Source organism: Podarcis liolepis, assembly GCF_965112155.1.
Source record: "Podarcis liolepis genome assembly, chromosome: 3".
In the NCBI taxonomy this organism is placed as follows: domain Eukaryota; kingdom Metazoa; phylum Chordata; class Lepidosauria; order Squamata; family Lacertidae; genus Podarcis; species Podarcis liolepis.
The window spans coordinates 83,297,321-83,311,461 of NC_139557.1; positions in this window are offsets into that span (position 1 = coordinate 83,297,321).

Below are 14,141 nucleotides of genomic sequence, written 5' to 3' on the forward strand. Positions count from 1 at the left end.
AAGGTGCTGTACACAATCCCTTCCCTCACTCAAGTTTTCTTTACAACAATCCTGCGAGGTAGGTGAGGCGGAGAGGTTATAATTGGCTCGAGGTGACAGATGTGTATGTGTATATGATTTCTCTGTGTGTGATGAGATCAAATGTGGGAGAAGCTTCCTGATGTACAATAGGGTGTCCCTATTTTCATCAGAGGAATGCTGGCAGGTATGCAAAAGCCCACTGATTTCCAGAAGCGAATGTCCTTGTTGTTTCCACACAGGAATGATCTTGTGTTAAAAAACAAATGTCATGGAAAGTTCCTGCTTGACTAAAATAATGGGAATGAAACCAAGGCATTCCCCAGCATCACACTTTTAATCACAGACATATTAAAATGTGTCAATATTTATTTTTCAGTGAAAGTCAAAATGAGCAGCAGCGGCGGCAGCAGCAAAAAAAAAATCTTTATCTTGGCTCTAAATGCTACAGCCAATTTAATTTGTGCAAATAGAAGTATAATGGGGGAAATATAGATGAGTGTACCATAAGTTCAAGGAACATCCACTTCCTCTACTACTCCTAAACTTTTATTATATTTTTGGAAATGAAATTTTCCATTTTGCTAGCCTTTGCTCAGTCACACTCTGCTTACAGAGGTGGTTTTCACTGAAGTACACGATAGCCAAAGTAATTCCGTTGGATGGAAAGAAAATGTATATGAGGTATGGATTTCCATGACTCCTTATTTAAAAATCCATATAAATTAGCATGAAAACATTCAGTAGATCTGGCTCCCACAGACTTAAGAGAATTAAACAGAGGTTTGGCATGAAAGAAAGAACATTTTTCTGCTTGGGAAGTTGATCTCCCAGTGAAATTGCTTCATATTCTCTCGTAGCCTGCTATTATCAGCGCCACACACACACAAGAGAATGTGTTTTCAAATATATACATTAAAGCACTCAAAATACTGTACATTCTAGAGTAATTATGGATGAAACAATCCTGTACAGGAAAATGAAATGACATATATGTTCCTCTTGCAAAGTCTGGTTTTAAGAAGCAAGTAGAACCGATGTTTTCTGAGGCGGAAAAAGAGGAGCATGGAGGATCACAGGTAGAGACAAGATTAAAGAAAGCCTGGAGGGCCTGATGCTGGGATTCTAGGATCCCAAGGAAGTCTAAGTTGTGTGATGTGGCACGCTCTCAAAGGATAGCTCTTGCGGAGTTGTAGGCCTGTATTCTTTTACCATGTTCAGCACATACAAAAAGGCTCCTGCTGCAAGTTCAGCTCCCTGAGCAACTAACACTCCCTCTTCAGCTACAAGAAATACAGTAGGCCCTCTGCTGGAGTGGTACAACTAGTCTCAAAGGGACAGTACAGTATTACCACATACTACAGTCTCCCACAAAGCCTTGATGATCAGAAGGTTGGCGGTTCAAATCCCTGCGACGGGGTGAGCTCCCATTGCTTGGTCCCAGCTCCTGCCAACCTAGTAGTTCGAAAGCATGTCAAAGTGGAAGTAGATAAATAGGTACCACTCCAGCAGGTAAACACTGTTTCCTTGCACTGCTCTAGCTCACCAGAGCAGACTCATCTTACTTCCTTAATTAATCTTCCCATCCTATTAGCTTACTGGTGTTACTTCTCTCCCCTGGGTCAGCAAGGTAATTTAGGAGGATCAAGTGAGCAGATCATATGATACATCACAAAGCATGGTTGTAGCATTTTTACATTTGTTCCGAATCACTTGTATTTTTAATGTCACCTTTTAATAAACCATTGAGAGCATAGCTGTGTGATCTGGATGGTTTCCTGAGTAAAGGTTACTGTTCTTTATTGGGGATAATGGTGCCATCTCGACAGAACTCCTGTGCACAGTGGAGCGGAGGTATCACTGGCTCATTTACTTTCATCTGAAATCGTGCTGAATAATTCATCTTGTGTTCCCTGTGATGAAATCATACGAATTGCCTTAATGTCACTTTTTTTTTAATTGCCATGAATCTATCTGACAGTGTGAGAGGCATTTGGCAAAACGTAAAGTTGTTCAGACATCTCATTTATGTATCTCCTGTTGTTAAACTGCCTTCCTGCCGTTTATGCATTGCCATTTTCACACATAATAGGCAGGTATAGCCTGTGTAATGACCACTTTCCCTACATAGGTGAATAACCAGTTGGGCACTTTATTTGTTTTATAACCACAGTATTGAGTTCTGAGGTTATTTGCATCTCCAATGCAAATAAGCAAATTGAAAAGGCCATTTTGAGAACAAATGCTTTTTAGATGTTTTTGAGAAGTTTTGTGCAAAATTACTATCAACTGCTGAACTGATTCCTCAATAACAGGCACTACCTTCTTCAGGATATGGTACTGTGTGAATGGGAAACATTGTGCCTGGTGACCACATGAGACTTCTTATACCTTTCCCTCTGACCCTTTGCAGTTTCCCCTACAAGAACATAAAGAGAGCCCTGCTGGGCAAGACCAAAAGTCCCCTCTCGTCTACCATCCAGTTAGCAACAGTGGCCAAGTAGCGATTGGGGAGCCCGCAAGCAGCATATGAAATCAATAGCCCTCTCAGGTTGCTGCTCCTCAGCAACTGATACTATGTGACATACTTCTACTGAAACCTGGAACAGGCCTAGCTGATATGAGTACTTCTCTTCCATAAATCTCTCTCATTCTCTTTTAAAGCCATCTAAGCTTGTGGCCATCACCACGTCTTGGAGCAGTAAATTCCATACGTTAATTGGCAGACTCTCCTGCCAAGCAGGTTCATTTCAGTGCCAGTATTATAAGAAAGAGAGAAAAGACCGTCTCTGTCCACTTTCCCAACGCTGTGCACAATCATATTCACTTCCAGCATCACCTACTCTTAGTTGCCTTTTTTCTAAACTAACAAGTCCCAGTCATTTGTAGCATTTCCTCATAGGCAAGGTGATCCAGTCCCTGGTCATTTTGGCCACACCATCTCCAGATCATTTGTTCCTCAGCCATACACTTTGGAAATACAGTATCCTTTGGAACTCCCAGCTAGCGTGTGTACACATCTTTGCTTAAACATTTTTATGTTGTTCATCAAGAGAAACGCGATGCATTTATTGCTGGCAGATGACTCTGATGAAGTCAGGTTTTTTTCTCCTTCATATTTACACATGGGCCAAATAATCCCATACTCCAGTTTTCATGGAGCCACTGCTTTGCAACTTCACCATATCCTATAGCAGCTATAGGATAGCCCTTTGTCCCGTGTGTCTTAAATATAGAACGATGCCCTTAAAAGCTATAAATGTCATTTTGACCATGCAGATTTGCATTCTTTATGGCGGGACCATAATTATATTTAATCCTATTGCCTCAAGTAGCAGGTTATTTTCAAATTACTGTTTTAAGATTATAGTTTGAGTTGCAGAGTCTGGTACTATTTGACTTAAGCCTTTAAAGTGACACTTTATTTTATTTTATTTTTTTTCTAAATCTTCTAATAGGGAATGAAGACTATGTTAGCCCAGCACTGGAAAACTACACCAACTCTAATGGTTATGGAACGACTGGCTAAAAATCTGGATTTTGCTGACATGGGCAGGATGTGCAGTTCCAGCATATTTAGAATTGAAATAGGCTCATTACACTTCCTACTGAAAGGCGAATGGTTGGATGGAATTTCCCACCCCACCCAGGAGTGGTTGGTGAGGTGAGGTGTCACTGCCCTCTGGGCCCTCTTGGCTGTGGAGTCGCTGTCACTGGCCAGAAAAGTGAGAGAGAGGAAGGGGCATAACATAACATTCTGCGGGGTGGGTGTGCGTGTTAATACAATTACCAGTGAGTTTCACAGTACTTCCTGTGTGGTGCTCTCCTCACTAGCCCTCTGAAATACCAGTCCATAGTTGTAGCTCAAGGCTTTATTGCATTATGAAGTGGATTGGGAGTTATATTCCAGAGTCCCAGGTCTACTGAACGGAGGGTGGGAACGCTCCTGTGGTTTATGTTGATGGACGACGGCCAGGGTACGCTTACTGCTTTCTTGGCCTGAGCAACTAAGCCTCCGTTTTAGTATATCCTTCCCTGGCAAAATTGAGACTTTTGGAGCCATGGTGCTTAGAGAAATACTTCAAACAGTAGCAGGACTAAGCCTGTCGGTAGCGCTGCTGTGCCCTTTGGTGTGTCTCCTGGATGCATTCAACTGTGCTGACAGATGGAGTCGGGGAAGGGTCTTGTAGTCTTGTAGCCTCTTTACCTGTTCCACCTTTTGTCTTAAATGTAGGGTGGTGGGCTCAAGCCCCACGTTGGGAAAAAGATTCCTGCATTGCAGGTAGTTAGATTTCATAACTTTGATGGTCCCTTTGAGTTCTAGGATTCTAGGATTCACATCACCACCATAATGACCATCAACAGAGCTCACACTGTAAAATAGAAACGTCGAAATGGCTGGGAGCTGATCAACCTTAACAAACCTTAGGAAGACATTGTTACATCTAGAAGACTAACAACAGAGTAACATATTTCACAAGATTTTCACAATGACATTTCCCCCCACGCATGAAGTGCCATATATCTCTCACACTACACGGAGGGAAATGAAGTCGATATAGCTGTACTAAATGTACAGTGCATCGTGATTCCCTCAGGAATGCTGTCATCTTGGAACCACAAATGTCTCTTCACCAGCACTTCTGGGTCTTTTGGATTGCTTTGGGAAGCAGGAAACACAACAAGCTGATAAAGCGTAATGAAAAACGCTTACAATTATCAGTGCTTAATTTGCAAATGGTGGTCTTCTTCTGATTCTACATTGCTTTGCATTACATTTAATAATTTACCCCCAGGCAAAGCGATGAGGAAGTGGGCAGAATTAATGGAAAATACTGATGGGAAAAGGAACTAATGAATTTCAAATTGAATATATTTCATAGTCACTTTGCACAAATGTAAATAGCGTAACTATATAGACAGAAGGCAAACAAGAATTCTATGCAGTTGCTTCCAGTCACTACTTTTTCACCTGTGACTAAATCCCAATTGCAGACATGATTTTTAAAAGCAGAATCATCTATTTCATTTGCAGGGGAAATCTAAGGCTATCTAGAACATTAGGTAAGTAGGTAGAGTTAAATATTCAGATAATATCCTTTATATTAATTTTAGCATCACTTTTGAACACAGTCAACTAATATTTAGAACCGTATGATCTGCTTGTGTACAGAAATGTGATACCTCTCAGGAATATGGATATCTGCTTGGTTCTGTACAGAGTTAGAAACATCTAAGGTCCACCGATATTACACCAAACACAGCAGAAGATTAGGCTGAAAATGACTAGATTCCATATTAGCCACTGTAGCCCATGACTTGCGGTGTGATTTTATTATTTTTGGTATGTGTTTTATATCTCATCCTGTTCCTTCAAGGAGCTCAAGGTGGTCATGGTCATGGAACCTTCTGGAAGCCATGCCTCTACTGAATATTCCATACAATAACTTCTCTGGAAGAATGGGTCCATATGTCCTTCAAGGCTTATGAATTATGTTATTCTTCAGAGTATGCAGGTGACCCTAAATGCACTCACTAAGGGGGAAGCCTTTTTGAACACAATAGGGATTGCTTCTGACTAAAATGTACAGGATTGCACTTTAGAAACTTTTTTTAAAAAAGTACAAGGGTGTTCCAAAAAATAATTGAAATTTTCAACATTTGAGTTTATGCTCAGGTTATATTGATTTTCAATCAACGAAACATTGAAGCATTACAGCGTAATTTATCACTTGAGATCCTAGACTGCCTATGTTTAAAAAGTGTTGAGTATAAGTGAATAATAATAATAAATTTATTATCTATACCCCACCCATCTGGCTGGGTATCCCCAGCCACTCTGGGCGGCTTACAATGTAGCACCCTGCTTGTGGTTAACGCTTAGCTGGAATGAAATATTCAACGCAGCAATAGAGAAATTAAAATAATTATTTATTTGTCAGACAAATAAATGAGAGGCACAGTGGTATATGGTTACCAAGCTCTGGCCTGGGCTCCTGCCATTATGGCCAGCACTTATATTCCCTTAATCCAGCCCCCTTTGCTCCTCCTGTGGCTGCCTCTGTCCAATCAGCCTGGTTGAATTTCCTATTGGCTGATTGCTAGAACCAATCACAAAAAGATACACCCATATCCTCCTGTCCTTATATGGAGGACAAAGAGCTATATATTGTTACATCTATAAATGACAAATAAGTAGTAATATATCTTACATGTGTCTCAACAAGGAATCTTAATTACCAGCTCACCTCTTGCCCTCCTTGCCCTATTGCCTTCTAAAACAAATGGTTAATCTTAAATTTTTATCTTAAACATATGTCAAGGATCTTGAGTTTCACATCAACATTGAAAGATCTCCTTCATTTGAAGGTTTCCAAACAAATGTCTGACAGCCATATATCAAGACTGCTTGGATGGCGTCTTCTTGTCTGGCAGGGGGCTGGGCTCAATGGCCCCTGTGGTCTATTCCAACTCTAGGACTCTATGATTCTATGAAATAAGAATCTAACATCTAAATTTGTTACTTTCTAAATCCTTTGCATAGTTACATTTAAGCCAATATATTTAAGCTAATATATTTCATACATTATCATAGGTAACCTTTTAAAAGAATAAAGCTTCTCAAAGTAGAAAGGAAGGAACTCAGTAAAAAAACAGTTTTTAAAGAAGGCTCTTTAGTTTACACCTCCCCCTTTCACCCTCCTTTCCAGCCTCAAAATAAAATAGGAAGAAGCTTCTTTTTCCCCAGCCAAGCCAGTTGCCTTTTCTCTCAGTTTAAGAAAGAAACAGTTTTTAGAAGATTTCCTAAAAATGCTCTCTTTTTCTGTCAGCTAGATGCTTCTCCCCATTTGCCTCTGGCCTTAGAAAATACAGCTCAAGGTTTAAGAGAGGCCCATGGTATCATTTTACTATTTGCCCATTCCTAATTATATTTATCTCTGCCTTTGTTATCTTCTGTAACATGTAGGGTCAATGTCCTGCTCTTAGTCTGTATTTTCAGCTTTTACGACTTTGAGAATTGTTTTCTGCTATCAATCAAGAGGGGCACCTTGTCTTAGGAGAATGGCCAAGGTTTTCTCTGCCTGGCATGAAACTTTTGAAAATCTAAGCCCTCTCTTTAATATACAAGCCCTGATCAAACATTAATAAAATGCAGGCTTATGCCTGATGCCTCAACAGCATATCTAAAAACATAATAAAAACATCAAGCATTAAAACACCTCCCGATACAGGGCTGCCATCAGATTGTGTAATTCTTTATCTCCTTGACATCTGGTGGGAGGGCGTTCCACAGGGCGGGCGCCACTACCGAGAAGGCCCTCTGCCTGGTTCCCTGTAACTTTGCTTCTCGCAGTGAGGGAACCGCCATAGGGGCCTCAGCACTGGACCTCAGTGTCCTGGCTGAGTGATGGAGGTAGAGATGCTCCTTCAGGTATACTGGGATGAGGCCATTTAGAAGAGCCTGTTGGACCTAGCTAGTGGCCAGTGGCGTGCGATCAGCAGACTAGTCCCCTAAATGTTCCAGGCAAATTAGAATATTAAAGTCTTAAAGCCTAGTGCTTCCTTCCCCAAAGCCCAGGAAGCTTCTTTCCAAACTTAGGATGGGAGGTGCAATGCTGCAACTGGGTTCAAGAGCCCTCCCGTTACTTTCCCAAAGGTAGGCTCCAACTTCCTGTCAGAGGCATAGCACCTCCTTTCCAAAGCCTGGGAAGCTTTTGCCCAGCTTAGGATGGTAGTTGTGATACTAATGCTCGCAATATCGTCATGACAGTATCCTTCTGGAGCCGCTGCCTGAATTAGGGGTGGTTGGCACTGCTTTGCAGAAAGAGATAGCTTATTTGCAGTTACAGTGGTACCTCAGGTTAGGAACTTAATTCTTTCCGGAGGTCCGTTCTTAACCTGAAACTGTTCTTAACCTGAAGCACCACTTTAGCTAATGGGGCCTCCTGCTGCCGCCGCGCCGCAGGAGCACGATTTCTGTTCTCATCCTGAAGCAAAGTTCTTAACCTGAGGTACTATTTCTGGGTTAGCAGAGTCTGTAACCTGAAGCGTATGCAACCCGAGGTACCACTGTATTTCCAGTAGAACTATTGTTTGCTCTGAAGTTACCGATACTTCCCATAGTTCTTGTGGGAAGCACTGAAAGGGAATTATTGGTCATAACATTGCAACAGATATTTTTAAGTGGAAAGAGGGAGGAGAGAAAAAGTAAAGTACTTGTAGAACAGGAAATGGGTACTTCAAAAGTAGCAGAATTAATACATCAAAGATGTTCCAAAAATAATGTAAGACAGATTTAAGCTACATTTTTTTAAAAAACACACCAAAGACATGCACTATCAGATATTGTAAAATTAACACAAAACTCTGTAAAATACTAGCTGGTGTGCTGAGAGCCAGGCCTTCATACATATTTGTGTTGGCTACTAAATCACCCAGGAGGAAACTTGTACCGAAAAATTTAATGACTGTAGGAAAAATATTGGAAGTTTTAAGAAAATGTTTTATCTTACTTCCTGCAAACTGTATGAACCCCATGAATGAGCAAAACTGCTGAAAGCCGGTTTACTTGATGTGCTTGATAGATATAGAGAGCTAAATAAATCCTACATGTAACTCATTTGCAATTAATTTTTTTCCTTGGGGTCAAGTGTTTGAACAAAGCACAGCATTTGGAAAACTAAAAGATGGCAATTTAAAATATATTGTGGGGGGAAGTATACTGGAAGCTGCATTATACCGATCAGACCATTGATCAATCTAGCTCACTATTGTCTGGACTGACTGGGAGCCTTTCCCCAGGGTTGCAAGCAGAGGACATTCCCAGTTCTACCAGGAGAATAACCAGGGTTATTCAGCATCTAAAGAAGATTGCTTTATCACAGAATTTTATGAAAGCCCTAAAAACTAGCAAGAAAAATGTGGGAGACCTCCAGATCTCATTGGCAAGAGACTCTAAATTTCTTAATCAGTGGGAAATGATACCCTGCAGTGAGTTTGCTCCTCCCACTTGCTCTAACAGGGCTTAGGAAAATCATCTTTTGTATCCTTGTCTTCCTGACTGTTGAAGAGGAGTAACTGCCCTTCTTCCAGTTTTCTGACAGAACTTCTTGGGCTCTGACTCCATCTTCAACTTGACTTACGGTAATATTTTCTAGTTGCATGGTACCCAGTTGGTGGTCTGGGGACCCCGGGGGGGGGTCTGTGTAACCGACCCAGGAGGTCTAAGGCACCATTCACATAACAAAAACTACCACAGAGGTATCAAAAATTTCAAAAGTCCGGGGTTCATGGCTTGGCTTTTGAAAAACAGGGGGTCCGCAGTAATTAGCTAACTGGGTAACACTGTTCTAGTTAATAGACTAGAAACTTTTCCCCAAAAAAGAAATATTTACAGGTTTTCTCCCTTTAACCTGATTTAGGAACATTAGGGGGAGAACAGCTGGCTTTGAAGCAGATTAGACAAACTCAGGGGTGGGCTACTAGAAGTGATGGCTATTCACTGCCTCCACTCTCAGATAGAGTATGCCTCTGAACACCTTCTGCTGGGAATCACCAGTGAGGAAAGGACTCTTGTGCTAAGGTTCTGCTTCCTATAGGCATCTGATTGACCACAATGAGAACAGGTAGTACATGGAAATCCTACATGTATCACTAGGCTTCTAGGCAGGAGAGAGGGCTTCCCTAAATCACAGAATAAATGTCATTCTATGTGTGAACAGACCACAGGGACAAACTGGCTCTCAGTCCATGTTGCTGGTTTTGTGCTGCAAAGTCAACGACACTGGCCGCTATATGAAGCTGGACATACGTCACTATGTGATGAGAAGCACATTACAGTGGTACCTCGGGTTACAGACGCTTCAGGTTACAGACTCCGCTAACCCAGAAATAGTACCTCGGGTTAAGAACTTTACCTCAGGATGAGAACGGAAATCATGCGGCGACAGCGGGAGGCCCCATTAGCTAAAAGTGGTACCTCAAGTTAAGAATAGTTTCAGGTTAAGAACGGACCACCGGAACGAATTAAGTTCTTAACCCGAGGTACCACTGTCGTTTGTTTTTCTAAAAGAGTTATTCTTCATTAGACAACCCATCTTAAGGATCAATTTTTAAAAGGATTTTTTAAAAATTATGTTTATTTGTTAGATATTTAAGGGGGCTGCCCCCAATAGCTTATGGCCACTGCCATTCGAATGGTGTGTTTGTGTGCACCGCATATTGTGAATGATTGTGCAGGGTGTGGCTTACCTGGCAGGGGCGTGGCGTGGGGAGGGCCAGGGACCCGTAGGCCCAGGCACATAATTTTGAGCAGGTGTGAACCAGGCACCCCCCACAGAAAACCCCATCTAGCCAGGCCTGCCGTCAGGGGGTGCGGCCTTGCCGCTGGACCCCCAGTCAGCGTTGGAGGGATGTGCGCACCAAGAGCTGCCTCGACCAGTTGGGCTCTCCCCTGAGCCAGCGGGCAGGCTCAGCGTGGCGGTGTGAAACCTCTTCAGTCTATGATCCTTTCTGGAGTAGAGGGATTTCTCCATGCTGACCCATGTACTTGGTGTTCATCGTTTGCAAATTAGATTTTAGGGTTATTATTTAATTCATACCATTTATCTACTGCTTGACTGTAAAAAGACCTCTCCCCTGCCCCGCCCCGCCCCGCCCCGCAAAGGGGTTATAAGAGGTTCTGAACAGAGAGAGGTTCAGGTGACTTACTAAATTTCAGACATGCACAACACATTATGCTCCTTTTTCTCTCCTTTGTCCAAAGCACGATAAATACCAAGGTGTATAGTTCCGATTAATTTTAAAATGTCAGAGTTGACCACTTCACTCATGTGTAACACTGCTAAATGGGCCAACAGATGTCCTGATCAGCCTACTTTACTGTTAAGTAACATTTCCATAAAAAAGATGAATATACTCCTAAGACTGATTTACCAATTAAAATTTACCCATTTGTCTTAAAAGCCTTTTCTGGACAAATGTAATGAAATATTAATACCTTTAAATAGCAATGTAAGAGAGCTCATTTTGTACGCTAAAGCCAGCACTGTATGTGAACATTAGTAAATTTGTACCTAATATTTATTGCATTTATTTATTTAAAATAATTACATCCTTCCCTCAGAGGGGATCTTTCAAGGCATCTGACAACAATAAAAACTAAATACGGCTGGTTAATAACACTCAGTTAAAATCACTCATTCACTAACATCAATCTTTCAATGGCTGTTTAAAAAATTCTAGCTTCATTTCAGAAAATTGAGGGCTCTTCAGCACAGCCTTTGGAAATCCACATTTTCCCAATCCAATTTGTTCATTGTAGCCCTTCATGGTTCCATATCAATGCTGGTTGATTGCTGTTCTCACATTCCATTGTAGTCCAGAGCTGAGTTGTGCTGGAGGAGGAAGCAGGCTGAAACCAGAGAGTCAGAAGCATGCTTGATTTCTGCCTCTCTGCAGCCATGGGAGAGGCAGGACCCTCTTGGGGTGATAATGCTGTGAACCCCTCCATCGTAGGCTCAGGTTGTTTATGTGTTTAAATAAACCATGTATCATAAAGACACCACAGTCTCCTCTGTGCCTCATTCTGAAGGAAATACGAACCCTGGGTATGCTCCTGGAACCCCTGGAATTTCGCACCATTCATAAATTAGGGTAGCGTGAAACAGTATTTTTGATCTGGTCATGTCACATCATTTTTTATGCTACTCCCTTGCTTCTCCACTTTCCCCACCTATTTGGAGGGCATTGTTAGATTGTTACTACACTCTGGCTAAACTTCACATCCACGTCTAGCTAAGAATGAAGTGTTTGCGGTTTGTTCTATCGCAACAGCTCACCCCTGGTGAATACAGGAAAATCCACTCTGTGTACCTTTAATACAAACAACAACTCGGTCACAGTGCAAAGGGGCTTCTTTCTAGGTAAATCCACCCAGAAAGAAGAGAAAGGTGCCCTTGGAATGAACATCAGCTACAACAAGAAAGAAATGAGACAAGGAGATTTGAGGTTTGGTGGGTGGAGTATGGGCAGCAGTACAGAGGAGGAGCTGAGGGGGAAATGGGATAACCCCAAAAACGTGATATGGCAAACACATGTTGCATGACACAGTGGGATATAATCATTTTAGAATAATTTTTCATGCTAGTTAGGCAAAAAGCGACTTTTAGCTCCGAGAAACTGAGATGCCACCTGGACAGTGTAAGCATAATGTGATTCATAGCTAAAAAATGCAGGAACAGGCAACCTACAAGGAGAGTTTTGAGATGGTGCAGATGAGGCCTGAAAAAGCCAGGCAAATATTGAAAAGCAATAGTCTCAGCATAAGTGCACTTTCTACCCCAGTAATCTTCCCAACACATGCATTGGGTTGTATCCTACACTGAATGAGCAGAGTTCTAGTCATGCAATGGTACTTCCCCTTCCTCTCTTTTCCCTGCACCCTCAATCAAAATCTGCTCTGGAAAATCCTCCAGCCCTCTGAAACAGATTTGTGGGGTGGGGTGAGGGGAGGAGAGCAGCTGAAGTTTCTGTTGGGATGCACAAGAGCAGTCAACAGGTAGCAGCTTTTCCTAGGCTAAGCAATTCACTGCCAGAGAACACAAATTCTGAGGTGGGCCTAATCCTGCCTGAATATACTCAGAGTTGAGTGTAAATTTCATGCTCTTTATTCAGCTCATAGTAGCAATGAATGAAACTTTCCCTGAAACATATAGCTATATATACATTATTTACACAATGGGCCCTGTGTGATTGGCTAATTCCGGATTGCTCCTGCAGGCCAATCAGGTCGCTGATTCACTTCCACCCGGAGCTGCATTGGGTGGCTCCTGCGGACCAATCAGACTGCTGCATTCTGGATCCCATTGTTCTAGGATTCAGCTCAGTACATAACACTGCCAAAATATCCTTACAAGCTATAGCATCTCAGCATTTCAGGTCCATGTGTTTATTACTCATTCCTGCTTTCAACGTGTACCAGTGTATGTCATGAGTGCTTGGCATTGTCAGGAACAAGGCCCTGCTAGACACAAACAGCTGCTAGACTTCTTTGCTTTTTATATTTCCACCTTGCCCTCTTGGGGGCTTACTACTTTCCTGAGAGCGAAGTGAGTAGGCATTGTGTTTGTTTTCAGCATTTCCCTTCTCTCATTAGTCACTCTTCGTTATTCTTCCCCTGGGCTGCGGTTCAGATGTTTAATTCAATTGGGCCTTCATTCCACCATGCAGACTCACACCCTCTCTTGTCCTTTTTCTCGCTTAGTTATTTCATATCCTTGTGTTCCTTTGGAGGAATGTTCCATTTTGCAGGAGCTGTTTGACAAGGAGGTTTACTGATTATTGGGAAAGATTTGTGATCTTTGCTCCAGTACAGGCCAGGGATTCAACTGGGGACTTCATTTGCTAAGATCAGAAAAGTTAACACACAAACTATTTCATGTGCTGTTTTGAGAGGGCCGCTGAAAAGCTCAGGGTTGATGCAAATGGAAAAGGCAGAAGGCTGAATTCCCCTGAAGGGGAAGCATGTGTCGTGTTGCTGACTTGTTGTGAGCAGCTTAACAACATCTGGGTCAGATCGGACGTCCATCTAATCAAGCACTGTGCCCATCAGTGGCCAACTCCAGATAATGTCTCAGAAACATATCCAACCTGGGTACAGTGGAGACTGGAGACAGATGCCCTCTGTTGCATGCCTCAGCCTTAGGGAATCAGAGGCATGCTGCCTCTTCACAGATTCCTTTCACATGGTAAACAGATAACTAAATCCTTCCTGAGCATTTGCCTGCTGACTGACAGGGGCACTGTGTTAAAGCTGTTTTGTGTAGGAAGAAGATTCAGTTGCCAAGGAGTAGGCCAGAGATGAAAGTGCTCAGCCTAAGACTCATCACACATGGTCTGAAAATGTGTTGGTGGAGGGGTGTGCGTATTAGCTGTCCTACCCAAATGGTACCCTTGGAGTCACAGCCAAGACTCTACATGTCTTCTGGTGGCTGGTGGGAGTTCAAAACACCTGAAGGCCAGCAGATTGAGGAAGGCTACTCTAGTCATTCATTTTCTGGCTTTATGACTTGGCCCACACTTCCCTGCAGGCTCATTCAGGCCCAAGAGAAACAAGGAGGTTT